Genomic DNA, 14,260 nt, shown 5'->3' with positions numbered 1-14,260 from the left:
TTGTCTACTGTGCCCACCTGCTCTGCCACCTGCTCAAAAGTTCCTCTGCTGGAAAGGTGCAGGAAACCAAAATTCCTCTGCTCTAAGGGTTCAGAGGTCAGGGCACTCTTCTGACCTCCCTCATTTTCCCCGCACCTTCCCAGAGCCCTCAGATGGGCACGGTGAGCAGCCAGATCTAGGCGGATGAGCCCGGGCTGGGAGTCAGAGGACTCGGGTCCTAATCCAACTCCACCACTTATCTGCTGTGTGACTTTGGGAAAGTCACTTAACTTCTCTGGAACTCAGTTTCCTCATCAGTAAAGATGGGAATAAGATACTTTTCTTCCCTTTAGATTGCGAGCCCCCTCTGGGACAGGGACGGTGTCTGATCTGATTGGATTGTGTCTGCCCCAGCACTTAGCACGGTGCTTGGCACATAGAAGGGCTTAACAAATATTATTACTATTATTATTACAGATGGGCCTCTCAGCTCTGTCTGTGTTGATCTGCCCAGCTTCAGCCTGTCAACCCCTTTTCTGAACTATTGCCTGGACAAATGGATGGTGCTACTGGTCTCACTCACCCAGATCTCCCCTGGTCTAGTTGCAAGCCCTCCTACTGCAGGGAAATTCTCATTTAATAATAATAATAATAATAGCATCATAATAATAATGCATCATCGCCTCAGTCCCCTCTCCACTCACACCCCGGAACACGGGATGAAATGGAGATGTCAGAGGATCTGAGGAGGGGGGATGGGGGAAGGAGGGCTTTAGCGGATTTAGAATTCCTCAGAAGCTGTCTGACCCATGGCAAATGACAAACTAAATTAGGGAGAGTGCGGGGAGATTAACTCCGGAAAATCCTCCTCCTTGGATTTCTTTACATTTCGAATGGACAGAGAAATTTATCTCTCCCCTTACTGGGGGCCTTGGGGATAAAATATTGACAATTTAATTGGTTTGAGTCAAAGAGAATGCGGGTCTCGGGGTGGCCCTTCGCCTTCCCCTTCTCACGTCTCCTCTCTTCCTTTCCCCCATTCCCTCCCTCCCCCCTTTTCCCCTGCTTCCAACTTGTCCCCCTTTTCTCTCCCCCCTCCACCCCCCAGCTCCCTCCTCTCTCTCCACCTCTCCCCTCCCCATTTGCGGGAGGAGGATTCAGCACCTAGCCACCCCCCAGCCTTCCTCCTCAGGACCCCCGGGGATTATACAAATCTGTCTTTACTTTTCAGCTCTGGCACCCAGCCGGTCAGGACAGGGGCTCCGGCCCCATCCCTTCCCTCCACATTAGGACAGCTTGGGGAGGGGGCTGAGGCGACCCCAGGGGAGGGGCTTCTTCGTCCTCAGGGGACCGGGCCGGTCAACTTGGAGGGAGGCTCTATAGCAGCTGGGAGGTGGGAAAGAGGAGAGAGAATGAGGACAGGGAGAAGGGGAGGGAAAGAAGACAAGAAGGAGGAGAGGAGGGAAGAAAAAGGAGCAGGGAAGGTGCTGGAGGAGAAGGGGAGGAGAGAGAGAAAAGGGAAATCTAGGATGGGGCTAGGTGGAAAATGCCATATAAGCTTGAATATTACACCTTGTGAGTACCGTATATACCGTATATATGCCACAAAGATAGTTTGCGTGTGAGGTACTGAGTGCCTGTATCTGCGGTAGGCCTCAATCAATCTATCAATCATATTAATTGAATGCTTACTGTTTGCAGAGCATTGTACCAAGCGCGTGGGAGAGTACAATATAACAGACTTGGTAGACACATTTCCTCTTTTAGTACAGATATTCAAGATGAGCCTTAGACCACCAGGTCTCCCAGCCCTTTCAGGGATCGCTATAACACCCAAAAGGCATTGCAGGACCATGAGAAGATGGAAGCAGGAAGACTGAAGGTTAGACATAAGGAGGAATTTATTGACTCTGGAGGGTCCCAGACTGAGCCCCCTTTTTCCTCTCCTCCTCCCCATCCCCCCCGCCCTACCTCCTTCCCCTCCCCACAGCACCTGTATATGTGTTTGTACAGATTTATTACTCTATTTTACTTGTACGTATTTACTATTCTATTTATTTTGTTAATGATGTGCATCTTGCTTTACTTCTATTTATTCTGATGACTTGACGCCTGTCCACATGTTTCGTTTTGTTGTCTGTCTCCCCCTTCTAGACTGTGAGCCCATTGTTGGGTAGGGACCATCTCTATATGTTGTCAACTTGTACTTCCCAAGCGCTCAGTACAGTGCTGTGCACACAGTAAGCGCTCAATAAATACGATTGAATGAATGAATGAATGGCAGATCTTGGAATGGGAGAAGGAGGAAGAAAAAAAGGTCCTGGATCCTCCTCCCTTAGAGTTGCTTAAGTATGGTGGCATATATTAAAACTTCACTCTGTTTTAAGTGTTGGGGTAGAACATGACCTAGTGGAAAGAGTATGGCCTTGGGAATCCGAAGACCAGGGTTCTAATATCAGCTCCACTGCTTACCTGCCATGTGGCTTTGGGCAAGTCACTTAACTTCTCTGTGCCTCAGTTCCCTCTTCTACAAAATCCAGACTAAGCACCCCTTTTCCTCAGCTCCTCCTCCCCGCCGTGTCACCACGACTCTCTTCCTTTGCTCTACCCCTCTCCCCACCCCCCAGCACTTTTGTATATATCTTTAATTCTATTTATATTGATGCCTGTTAACTTGATGAGTATATATCTATAATTCTATTTATATTAATACCTGTTTACTTATTTTGATGTCTGTCTCCCCCCCTTTTACACCGTAAGCCTGGTATGGGCAGGGATCGTCTCTCTTTATTGTTGAATCGTATTTCCTAAGTGCTTAGTACAGTGTTCTGCACATAAATACGATTGAATGAATGAATTGAATGAATGAATGAGGGGATTTAGAGAAGCAGCGTGGCTCAGCGGAAAGAGCCCGGGCTTGGGAGTCAGAGGTCATGGGTTCTAATCCTGGCTCCACCATCTGTCAGCTGTGTGACTTTGGGCGAGTCACTTCACTTTTCTGTGCCTCAGTTACCTCATCTGTAAAATGGGGATTAAGGCTGTGAGCCCCACGTGGGACAATCTGATAACCTTGTATCTATCCCAGCACTTAGAACAGTGATTTGCACAAAGTAAGCGCTTAACAAATGCCATCATTATTATTATTATTATTCAATATCTGTTCTCTCTCCTAAGCAGACTGTGATCCCATGTGGGAGCTGATTATCTTGCAACTACCCTAGAACTTAGATCAGTGCTTGGAACATAAAAAGTGCTTGAAAAACATCATTAACATGATTATTAGTAGTAGTAGTAGTGCTAGTAACAGCAGTGATAATAATAACTGTGGTATTTGTTAAAGCACTTACTATGTGCTAGGACACAGGCCCTGTCCCCTTTGGGGCTCACAGTCTTAATCCCCATTTTACAGATGAGGGAATTGAGGCACAGAGAAGTGAAGTGGCAGAAGTAGTAGTAGTAACAGTAATAATAATAATAATAATAATGATAAACCAGCTGGGACCCAGTCCCTGTCCCACATGGGGCATACAGTCTAAGAGGGGTTAAGAGATTTTCCTGAAGCCACACAGCAGGCAGGCAGGTGATGGAGCTGGGACTAGAACCCAAGTCTCCTGGCTCCCAGTCCTGTACATTTTCCATTAGGCCATTCTGCTTCCAAGTACACGCAGATTCTCCATCTGGGGAAAGTGGGAGGCAGCCTGCCTGGAGGCCAGGGTTTGGCCAAGATGACCTCTTGAGAGCCTTCTTAAATGAAGAGTCCAGGCTAGCCTCCAAGCGACCCCGCAAATCCTGTCTTTCCTCTTGTCTTCAGGGTGGATTTCTGAAGTCTATGCACTTGGACTATCTTTGAACACTTGTTATTCATCCCACTCTCAGCCTTGAAGCCCTTATATGCATATCCATAATTTATTACTTATTACATTAATGTCTGACTCCCCCCTCTAGAATGTAAGCTTACTGTGGGCAGGGAATGTGTCTACCAACTCTGATGCATTGTAGTCTCCCAAACGTTTAGTACAGTGCTGTGCACACACTAAGCTCTCAATAAATACCATTGATTGATTGATTCATTCATTCAGTCGTATTTATTGAGCACTTACTGTATGCAGAGCACTGTACTAAGCACTTGGGAAGTACAAGTTGGCAACATATAGAGACGGTCCCTACCCAACAATGGGCTCACAGTCTAGAAAGGGGAGAATGACTGATGCCCCCAGATCAACTGCAGTGCATCCTCAGTTTCCAGTTCCCAAATTTAGGCTTAAGCTCCGCGGTGGGAGGTCCTTCCAATTGATCCATCAATCAATGGCATTGACTGAGCGCCCCCAGAATGCTAAGCCCTGCTAGACTGTCCACAGTCTACCCTCCATCCGTTTTGCTCTGCCTCTTCACCTCAATGGTCAGAACACTCTGGCATAGAGATGGGGAACTTATGCTTGTCTGGGCTTGAGTCAGCAAGCTTTCCCATCGCCAGGCCTAAAGTCGAGGATGGAGATGAATGGAGGCTCCGCTCAGAGGGTCTGGGCTCGGGTCAGCAGGTGCTCCCACCCCAGGGCCTGAGGTCAAGGACAGAGACGGACAGAGGCTCTGCCCACCAGGACTGGGCCGGTGCAGTAGCTCTGCTTAATCCTCCTGGCCACGCAGGCTCAGTGATTTGCTTTTATTAGAAAATTTAATGAAAAAAAACTATACGAAGCCCTTGCCAGAAAAAAAAAGCAGCTAATAAGATTTCACACCAAGTGTGGCGAGAAAAGAAAGGGGGAAAAAAGCCCATTAGGAGTCAGATAATGAGATAAATGAAAGACCGCAGGGAAGATCATTTTTGCAGACTTGCTGGGTGGTTGTAAAAATTTTAATTTGCTGAATTCTCTCTTTTCTCTCAGTCTCTCTAACCGTCTCTTCCCCTTCATCTCTCTCCAACTCTATCTCTGCCTATCTGTTTCTGTCTCACTTTATCTCTTTCTGTCTCTGTGTCTTCTTCCTGCCTCTCTAAATGCCATTCTGTTTCTGTCTTTCTCTTCCTCCCTCTCTTTCCCTCTCCCTCTCTCTTTCTCCTTTCTTCCCGAGTCTGGGTTCAGGTCCTCCTTCTCTGAATGCCTTTCTGACTCTCTAGCTCTGTCTCTGTCTATCTGTCTTTCTCTCTCTCTCCTTCCTTCCCCCATTTCTCTTCCTTTCCTCCCATGTCTGAGTTCGGATCCAGCCTCTCTCTGACTTGGCTTTGAGGGTGAGAACGCAGGGACGCAGGGTCCGAATAAAAGCGTGAAAGAAGAGCTAAAGAGCTGCCAGCCAGCCAGCCGGGACTGAGGAGAGGGAAGGGGCAGGGAGCCGGGAATATCCAAAATGAGAGGTGAGGAGGGGCCAGAAGGGGGAAAACCCCAAATGAAGAAGAATGAGGGATCCCCCCGGTGCTCCCACAAACAAATTATCTGAGGCTCCTGCCAAGCCAGGTCCATGTCTCCGCTGCAAAGCCGAGTGCCACTTCTGTGGGAGGTCAGACTGGAACAGAAGGGCTGAGGGCACGTGGAAGGTACACGGCACCTGTGCCATCCTGCCTGCAGGAGAAGCCAGCTGGCTATCATCCCAGAACGGGGTCAAAGTTCAGGAATCTCCACCTAACTTTTCCTGTGCCTTTCATTGAGAAGCAGCGTGGCTCAGTGGCAAGAGCCCGGCCTTTGGAGTCGGAGGTCATGGGTTCAAATTCCGGCTCCGCCAATGATCAGCTGTGTGACTTTGGGCAAGTCACTTCTCTGTGCCTCAGTTACCTCATCTGGAAAATTGGGATGAAGACTGGGAGCCCCCCATGGGACAACCAGACCACCTTGTAACCTCCCCAGTGCTTAGAACAGTGCTTTGCATATAGTAAGTGCTTAATAAATGTCATTATTATTATTATTATTATTGGGCAGGATATGCTAACCCCTCTCATCCCTGCCCCAAATGCCCTGACCTCTCCTCTTCTAGGGGGAAGGATTCACCCTATCATCTAGCTCCCCTCCCTCCCTGGAAAGTTTGTTTGAAAGTCTAACCACCATCCCCCCCACTGTGGTGGCAACCCCATTCCTCTGGTTTAGTCACAAAGGGAGATGGCCTCTCAAAAGCTGAAGCAGGCAGGAGGATTGCAGCATGGCCTAGTGGATAGAGACCAGGCTTGGGTGTCAGAAGGATCTGGGTTCTAATACTGGCTCTGTCACTTGTCTGCTGTGTGACCTTGGGCAAGTCACTTCATTTCCCTCCCTCTGGGCCATCCCTCTCCCTCCCTTTGCTGCTTCTTTTGCCTCAGTTACCTCATCTTTAAAGTGGGGATTAAGTCTGTGAGCCCCATGTGAGCCTGGACTATGTCCAATCTGATTAGCTTGTATCTACCCCAGCGTTTAATATAGTGCCTGGCACATAGTAAGCACTTAAGTGCCATGAAAAAGGGGGATTGGACAGGCCTATGACAAAAGAACTGAGGACAAGTTGCAGCCAGAGCTGGGAGGGCAGGATGCCTGGCTCTGCCTCAGTTCTCCCTGGGACTCCTAAAGGGCAAACATAAGGAGATGAGATTCTAAGGGGTCTGTGGAGGAAGGGACTTTCACCCTCTCACTGAGCATGGGGCTGGGAGTCAGAGGGCCTGGGTTCTAATTCTGGCTTTGCCATTTGTTTGCTATGCAACCTTGGGCAAATCACTTCACTTCTCCGTGTCTCAGTTTCCTCAACTATAAGATGGGGATTCAATAACTGTTCTCCTTCCTACTTAAACTGTGGCATAGGGACTCTCTCTAATCTATCTTGAATCTACCCCAGCACTTAGAACAGGACTTGACCCATAACAAGCACTTATCGAATACTACTATTATTATATGAGAAGCAAAATATGGACTTTGGATTTAACTCCGCAGACTGTCAAGATGGGAGGGGCTATGTTCAGGCATGCCTGAAGGCAGAGGGATAGATGAAATGACCTGAAATGGATAACCTTCCATGACTAGGAATTTGTCTTTTTTTTCCTGTTTTCTCTGATTCCCCAAAGGCTCATATTTCTTCAGGTTCTCTCACTGCTCACCCAACTCTCAGCCACGCCCCACCCCCTACACACACTGGGATTACATGTTTTCTGGCTCTCACTGATGTTCTCCCTCTCTGCTTCTCTCTCTCTCTCTCCCTCCTCCTCCTTCCCTCCAGGGTGCCGCTGTCTCCCCAAAGGGATGAACGTGCAGGAACGAAGCTGACAAGACTCACCTTGCCAGTCTCCCCCTCAACAGCCCTTGGGGTGTAGGATCCTGAGGGGGGGACCCTGAGGGTCTTCAGGTCTATCACAGGGACTTGGGGATACCCCTCCCCTTGACCCCACCCAGCCAGAGACCTTTGGGATCCGGGTGGAGGTGGTCTGGTTAATGCCCAACACTTGGGAGCCCCTTCTAGTCCCCTTTCACCCCAGAGCAGGAGCCTCTGCTCAGTTCACAGGGCTTAACCCGCAGCAGGACGGATGGAGTGATGGAGGAGCGGCACCAGGCTGGCACCGGCCTGGTACAGAGCTGGCACTGGGTAAGACACCAGCTTGGGCCTGAGGTGATTACCATTACTGTGGGAGCCAGGGGAGACAAGACTCTAACCTGGCGGGCTTTCAGAGCCCGAGCATCCTTCAGCCACCCCAGCCGGAGTGGCCAATTAGAGTGAGTGACTGTGATCAATGCTCTGGCAAACCATTCTCAGCCTCTCCTCCCCTCCCTTTCTCCCTTCCTGTTTCCCTCCCTCCCTCCCTGCTTCTCACTGTCTCTTCTGCTGGCTCCTGCCTGGACTTGTGACCAGGCTCCTGTCCTGGCTCCTATCCTGGTTCCTGCCTGGCTCTTGTCCAAAGCTCAAGCCCTGGTTCCTGCCTTCATCCTATCCAGACATCAGCAGCGTGGCTTAGTGGAAAGAGCCCGGGCTTGGGAGTCCGAGGACGTGGGTACTAATCCCGGCTCTGCCACGTGTCTGCTGTGTGACTTTGGGCAAGTCACTTCACTTCTCTATGCCTCAGTTACCTCATCTGCAAAGTGCGGATTAAGACTGTGAGCCCCATGTGGAACAGGGACTGTGTCCAACCTGATTAGCTTGTATCTACCCCAGTGCTTAGAACAGTGTTTGACACATTGTAAATGCTTACATATACCATCATCCTGCTTTGGCTTCTGCCCAGGTTTCTGCCCAGGTTCTGGTTTGAGCTTCTGCCCAGGCTTCTGCTCCGGCATCTGCCCTGGTGAAGAGCTGCCCATTGCCCAGGGTGGTGCACTGGGCTGCCAGCAGGTGTGGCGGTTGGTATGGAGAGAAGCAAAGGTGTCCTGGGGCAATTCATTCTGCCGGGCATGAGATGGCCCAGGTGCCCAGGGCCTAATGGAAATCAGGCAGCGGGCCCAGTGGAAAGAGGGAGGGGACTAAATCAGACCCAGGCAATGGGCCAAATTGAAACCGGGCAGACGACCTGATGGAAACCAGGCAACCAACCAAATTGATATTAGGCAGAGGGCCTAAAGGAAATCGGGCGGTGGGTCAATTCTTTGTTCAGTTGCTCCTTTCTACTCCCTTTGGACTTCATTCCCATGGACCTCTGAGCCTCAGGAGAGCGTTGGCTTTCTCTGAACCTCCGGGCTGAGTGGGGATGGCGAGGGGAGAGGAGAAGAAGCTACAGACATGCAGGGAGAGTGCTGGGTTGGTTTACTGATTTTGTTCTACAAGGCACCTGCCAAATGTGGTCCCACAGACCATCTTCTCGGGGCAGGCTAAAAGGGCCCAAAGGACATTCAGGGGCCCCCTCCCTCCTACTGGGCTGACCCCTGTGCTAGGCTGCCCCCTTCCTCTGGGCCATCCCCCTCCCTCCCACTGGGCTGCCCCTTATACTGGTTTGCCACCATCCCTCCCACTAGCCTATCTCCCTCCTCTTCTGCTGGACTGCCTCTGGCCTGGAATACCCTCCCTCCTCAAATCCTACTACCAGTTGCTCTCCCCATTCTTCAAAGCCTTATTGAAGGCACATCTCCCCCAGGAGGCCTCCCCTTCCCTCTTCTCCCACGCCCTGTGTTGCCCTGACTGGCTCCTGTCGTTCTTCCCCTGTCTCAGCCCCACAGCACTTATGTACATATCTGTAATTAATTTTTTTATATTAATGCTGTCTCCCCCTCACTAGGCTGTAAGTTTGTTGTGGGCAGGGAATGTGTCGGTTTATTGTTGTACTGTACTTTTGCAAGTGATTAATACAGTGCTCTGCACACAGTTGATTGCCCCCCTTCTTTCCTGCTGAGCTGCCACCCCCATTGGGTTGTCCTTCTCTCCCACTGGTCTGTCCCCCTTCCCACCCTCCCCCCAGGCTGCCCCACCGTCCCATCAGGCTGCCTCCTTCCCCTCCTTCTGAGCTGTGGGGGTCTCTGGGGACTGGGAACCAGGGGCAGAGGTTGAAAAAGGGGGGGGGCAGCCCTCAGAGGACCTGCAGAGTCCTGAGGCTGGGAGGGGTCTACAGAAGGGAGGATCTGGTTCAGAGAGAGAGGAAAGGGAGCCATTATATTAAACTCTGTCTCCTCCTCTAGACAGTAAATTCACTGTAGAAAGAGAACATGCCTGCCAACTCCTAGGTAGTGTACTCTCCCAAGCGCTTAGTACAGTTCTGTGCACATAGTAAACACTTATTACTAATGATGATGATGATGATGATGCTGTGATGTGCTCTGGGAGAACACAAACGCCCTCCCAGCTCACACACACGAACAGACAAAGGCACACACACAAAGAGATCCGTGCGTACAAAAAGATTTGCACATGCACACAAACACACACACTCACACACAAAGGGATACACAGACACACACACACAAAAGCAGTACATGACCAGGCCCACACCACATATACAAACACGCTGCGATCCCCCTGCCCACCAGAGAAGGCTCTAAATTAGGCAGAAAGAAAAATGTTGACAGTTCTCCGTCTCCCTCGCTGGGGATGAAAAGAGCTTGGGATCTGCGGGAGCTTTATCCGGATCAAACACAGTTTGTGAAATGCCTCAAATGTATTATTCATCTCACCAATGAGCTGAATCTTGCCGGCACCCTCCTCTTCCCACCAAGAGGAGACCTGCAAAATTCCTTCCCTCCCCGGTTCCAGTTCCTTCTCCCTTTTCCGCCTCCAGCCCCTCCACTGCCCTACCCCCAGGCCCCGCAGGCCCAGGCAGGAATGGTGACTAGCAAGACTAAACAGAGATTGGATTGTGTATCTTGGGTTCGTCCTTGAGAGTCAGATTTTTTTACAGCATTCGTTAAGAGCATACTATGTACCAGGCACTGTACTATGCCCTGGGGGAGATACAAGATAGTCAAGTTGGACACAGTCCATGTCCCGCACGGGGCTCACAGTTTGCATCCCCATTTGACAGATGAGGGAAGTGAGGCACAGAGAAGCCAAGTGACTTGCCCAAGGTCACACAGCAGACAAGTAGCGGAGCCAGGATTAGAACCCAGGTACTTCTAGCTCCCAGGACTGTGTTCTATCCATTAGACCACACTGTTTATCACTAGACCAAGCTCTTTCTCCCAGGATTCCCCCAAGCTTAATTTGGTATTCCTTCAGGAGTTCCGCCCGATTGACTGGGATAGGGGAAGATCTGCTGAGAAGTAGGAGACTGGATAAATAGACCCTTGGGTTAGGCTTTGAATGCTCCCAAAGTTGAGAGGGATTTTGAGAGTTCTTCCCATCCATTCTACTGCCTCAGAGCCCCACAGACTTAGCAAAACCAGGGACTGAGACCTCCTCTTGACTTTGTTAAAGGACCCCAAGTAGACATCTTTTTGTTTTTGTTCTGGCACCTCCCAGCCATTCTGGGTGGAAGATTCTTCTTCATGTCTAACTCAATCCCTCCCACTGCAGCGGCAGGACAGGGCTCTGAGGACATTCGGTGGGACATCCGAACACGCGGGAGAATTTCAACCAAAGGAACCAGGGCCCAACGGCCCAAGAGAAAAGAGCCAGGACCTGAAAGAAATCTTTGTTCAGGAAACCCGTTTTAGGGGTGGAGCCAGGCTCTGGGTTACGATCAATCAATCGTATTTATTGAGTACTTACTGTGTGCAGTGCACTGCATGAAGCACACGGGAGAGTTCATTATAACAGAGTTGGTAGACACATTCTCTGCCCACATTTCATTCATTTGATCATATTTATTGAGCGCTTACTGTGTGCAGAGCAACAACTAAGAGCTTGGGAGGGTACAACATTGAACAGTCACATTCCTTGCGTACAATGGGCTTACAGTTTAGTTTAGAGGGGGGTAGTTGGGCTGATAGTTGGCAGGAACTAATTGGCAAGGCTACCGTCCCAAGAGTCTGGGAATGGGGAGACGAAGGTCTTGGATCCATACCAGGCTCCGTGGAAGCAGGGAACCGGCTGAGCCTGTCCTCCGAGTGGACCCACCTACCAGCTGAACCCTCCCACTAAGATGCAGCTTTCCCCCTTCCCCAGGCCTCCTCCTCTTCCTCCTCAATTCATCAGGCCCCTTCAGAGCCAGGAAAATAAATAATGATATTTAACATTTCGTAATAACAACAATTAACCAGTAAATAATGTCCTTTAAACTGCAAACGCCAGAGTAAATTAATTCTTCTAATGAGCTGTCAGGCGCGAGGGGGGGGAAAAAAAACAATCCCCGTTTCCTTTTGGAGCCGAGCGATGGCTGGCGTATGAGCAGTCTCACCTCCGGGCCCCGCAATCTCATTAAAGGGAGAGCTGCTAGGAACGTGTTTCATGTTTAATCGGCCCCTCGGGGCTGGGCTCCCCGGCTGTGGCATACCATGTACATGCATGTACACACGTGAGTCCCCTCTGATGAGTCGCGTCCCCTCCCCCCTCACATTTCTTAGATCACTGGAACGTTATTCATTCATTCAATCATATTTATGGAGCGCTTACTGTGTGCAAAGCACAACACTAAGTGCTTGGAACTCCCCTCCAGGTGCAGTTGGCCAGCTAGTATGGTGGTGCATCAGGAGCTGGGGTGGGGGGTGGGGGTCTCACTCTCCCCTAGCCCCACCTACCCAGTGCATTCCATTTTTGGAGGGGCAGCTGGGAATGGGGGCAGAGGGATAGCAGAATGTGGAAGTTTGAGCCCTTGCTGGGTGACATTTTGGGGTTAGCTCACCCTCTCTGGGCTGCTGTGGCTCAAAGAACCATTGGTTTCCAGTCCAGGTGTTGGGAGAGATGGCAGAGGAAGAGATAACCTGCAGAAAAGACTGGCAGAGACCAGGCTGTCTGCTCTGCCCCCTCCCAGGGGCTCTGAGCCTCTATCAGATAGAGAAAGATGAAATCACCTTGTCACCTAGTCCCATCCTTCCCCCTACCCCAGCCTCTGCCCAGGCCCGTGCTTTATCCACTGTGCCCTTCTGGCTCTGGAGCTTAATGGGTCAAAGCATCTGGCCCCACAGTGAAATGACCTCCCTTCTCTTCCATCTCCTCTCCCCACTCTCCCCCAGGCAAGTGTAGGCACCCTGTGGTCTGACAGGCGGGTGGATGGAGGGGACCGCCTGGGAGAGAGCAGAGCGGGAAAAGCCCAGCCGGGTGGTTTTTGCGGAGAACAGCGGAAAATCTGAGCTGAAGCCAGCAAAACCAAGATCCCTGAGTCAGCTCCCTGGGAAGCACAACAGGGACCCTGGGGGCTAAATTATGGACCCCTGCCTCACCTAGCTTCTGCCCTTCACCTAGTCCCCCCCGCCACCCCACCCCGGGTTGTGAGGATCCTCGCCCCCTCCTCCCGGCTGGTCAGCATGCCGCTCAGCTATGGGGCGACAACTCGGGCTCCGAGGAAGCCGGGCTGCCGGCCTCTCGGAAATTAAACCAGCTCGCTGGGTCCGGAGTCCCTGCCATCTCTCTGAATCAGATTGATTCCGCGGGCTTGTTGTGACGGCAGTGGGGAAATTGATTCGTCTGGATGGCGAGAGGGTTATCTACCGGGCTTGTCTGTCATTGATCCAGAAAACCTTGAAAGTCAGCCCTAAATCCAACAGGGCCAGAGCCCACCTCAGCCCAATCCCATCCACCCGTGGGACAACTTGATCACCTTGTATCCCCCCCAGCGCCTAGAACAGTGCTCTGCACATAGTAAGCGCTTAACAAATACCATTATTATTATTATTATTATATCCACCCCTGCCCACCTCAGCCCAGCCCCATCCAGCCCTGCCCAGCCCCATCCAGCCCAGCCCAGCCCTATCCACCCCTTCCCAGTCCTGCCCGGCCCAGCCCACCACAGCCCGGCTGAGGGAGGATGGGATTTCAAGGGTTTGCAGTGGTAAGCAGTGGGGTTAGACTTCTGAAATTCCTACCCTCCAAATTAGATTAGGCAGTGGTGGAACTTAGTCATCAATCGTTTTTATTGAGTGCGTACTGTGAACAGAGTACTGAAACTTGAAGATAAGGGAGCCGGGGGAGGGTCCTTGTCTGGAGACTTGTAAGCTTAGGGAGGCAGTGAGATCCTTGACCCCACTGAGCAGCTGGGGTCAAGGGGGAGGCCCAAGATGGCCTTTACAGGCCCCCTTATAGCTGAAAACCTGCAGGGCTGTGAGACAATCTCAGACAACAGAGGCACAAGTTTGTGTCCCAATCAATCTATCCATCAATACTATTTACTGAGCATTTACTGTGTGCAGAGCACTGTACTGAGCCCTTGAGAGAAGCCAATAGAATAAGTAGATATAGTTCCTGCCCTCAAGGATACTTACAATCTAAAGGAAAAATATTCGTGGGATTTGTTAGCACTTATTACGTGTCAGGTGCTAGGGTGGATACAATACAAACACAGTTCCCGACACACAGGGGGCTCATGGACTAAGGGGGAGCACAGGAAAGAGGAAGAAGTACAAGAGAGAGAGCATACTTAGATGTTGGTAGGTCACATAAAACCTAAGAGAAAGCAGGGAAGTTTGAGGGCATTTAAGACCGGAGAATCTAATCCTGGCTCAGTCACTTGTCTGCCGTATGACTTTGAGCAAGTCACTTAACTTCTCTGCGCCTCAGTTGCCGCACCTGTAAAATGGAGATTTAGACTTTGAGCCCCATGTGGGACAGGGACTGCGTCCAACCCTATTGGCTCGTATCTACCCCAGTGCTTAGCTCAGTGCGTGCTGCATGATTAATATTTAACAATTACAATCAAAAAAATAAGAGAGAAGTCTGTGGGATGTCACAATAATCAACCCGCTGTTCATCCGTGTGCTCGATTGTCAGTGAAGAAACAGGCCACTCTGCAAGCAAGATTGACTGAGGTGAGACCCAAGGAGGGACTTTC

This window comes from Tachyglossus aculeatus, chromosome 17 (genome assembly GCF_015852505.1).
Source record: "Tachyglossus aculeatus isolate mTacAcu1 chromosome 17, mTacAcu1.pri, whole genome shotgun sequence".
NCBI classification, from domain to species: domain Eukaryota; kingdom Metazoa; phylum Chordata; class Mammalia; order Monotremata; family Tachyglossidae; genus Tachyglossus; species Tachyglossus aculeatus.
This window is presented reverse-complemented; position numbering follows the sequence as displayed.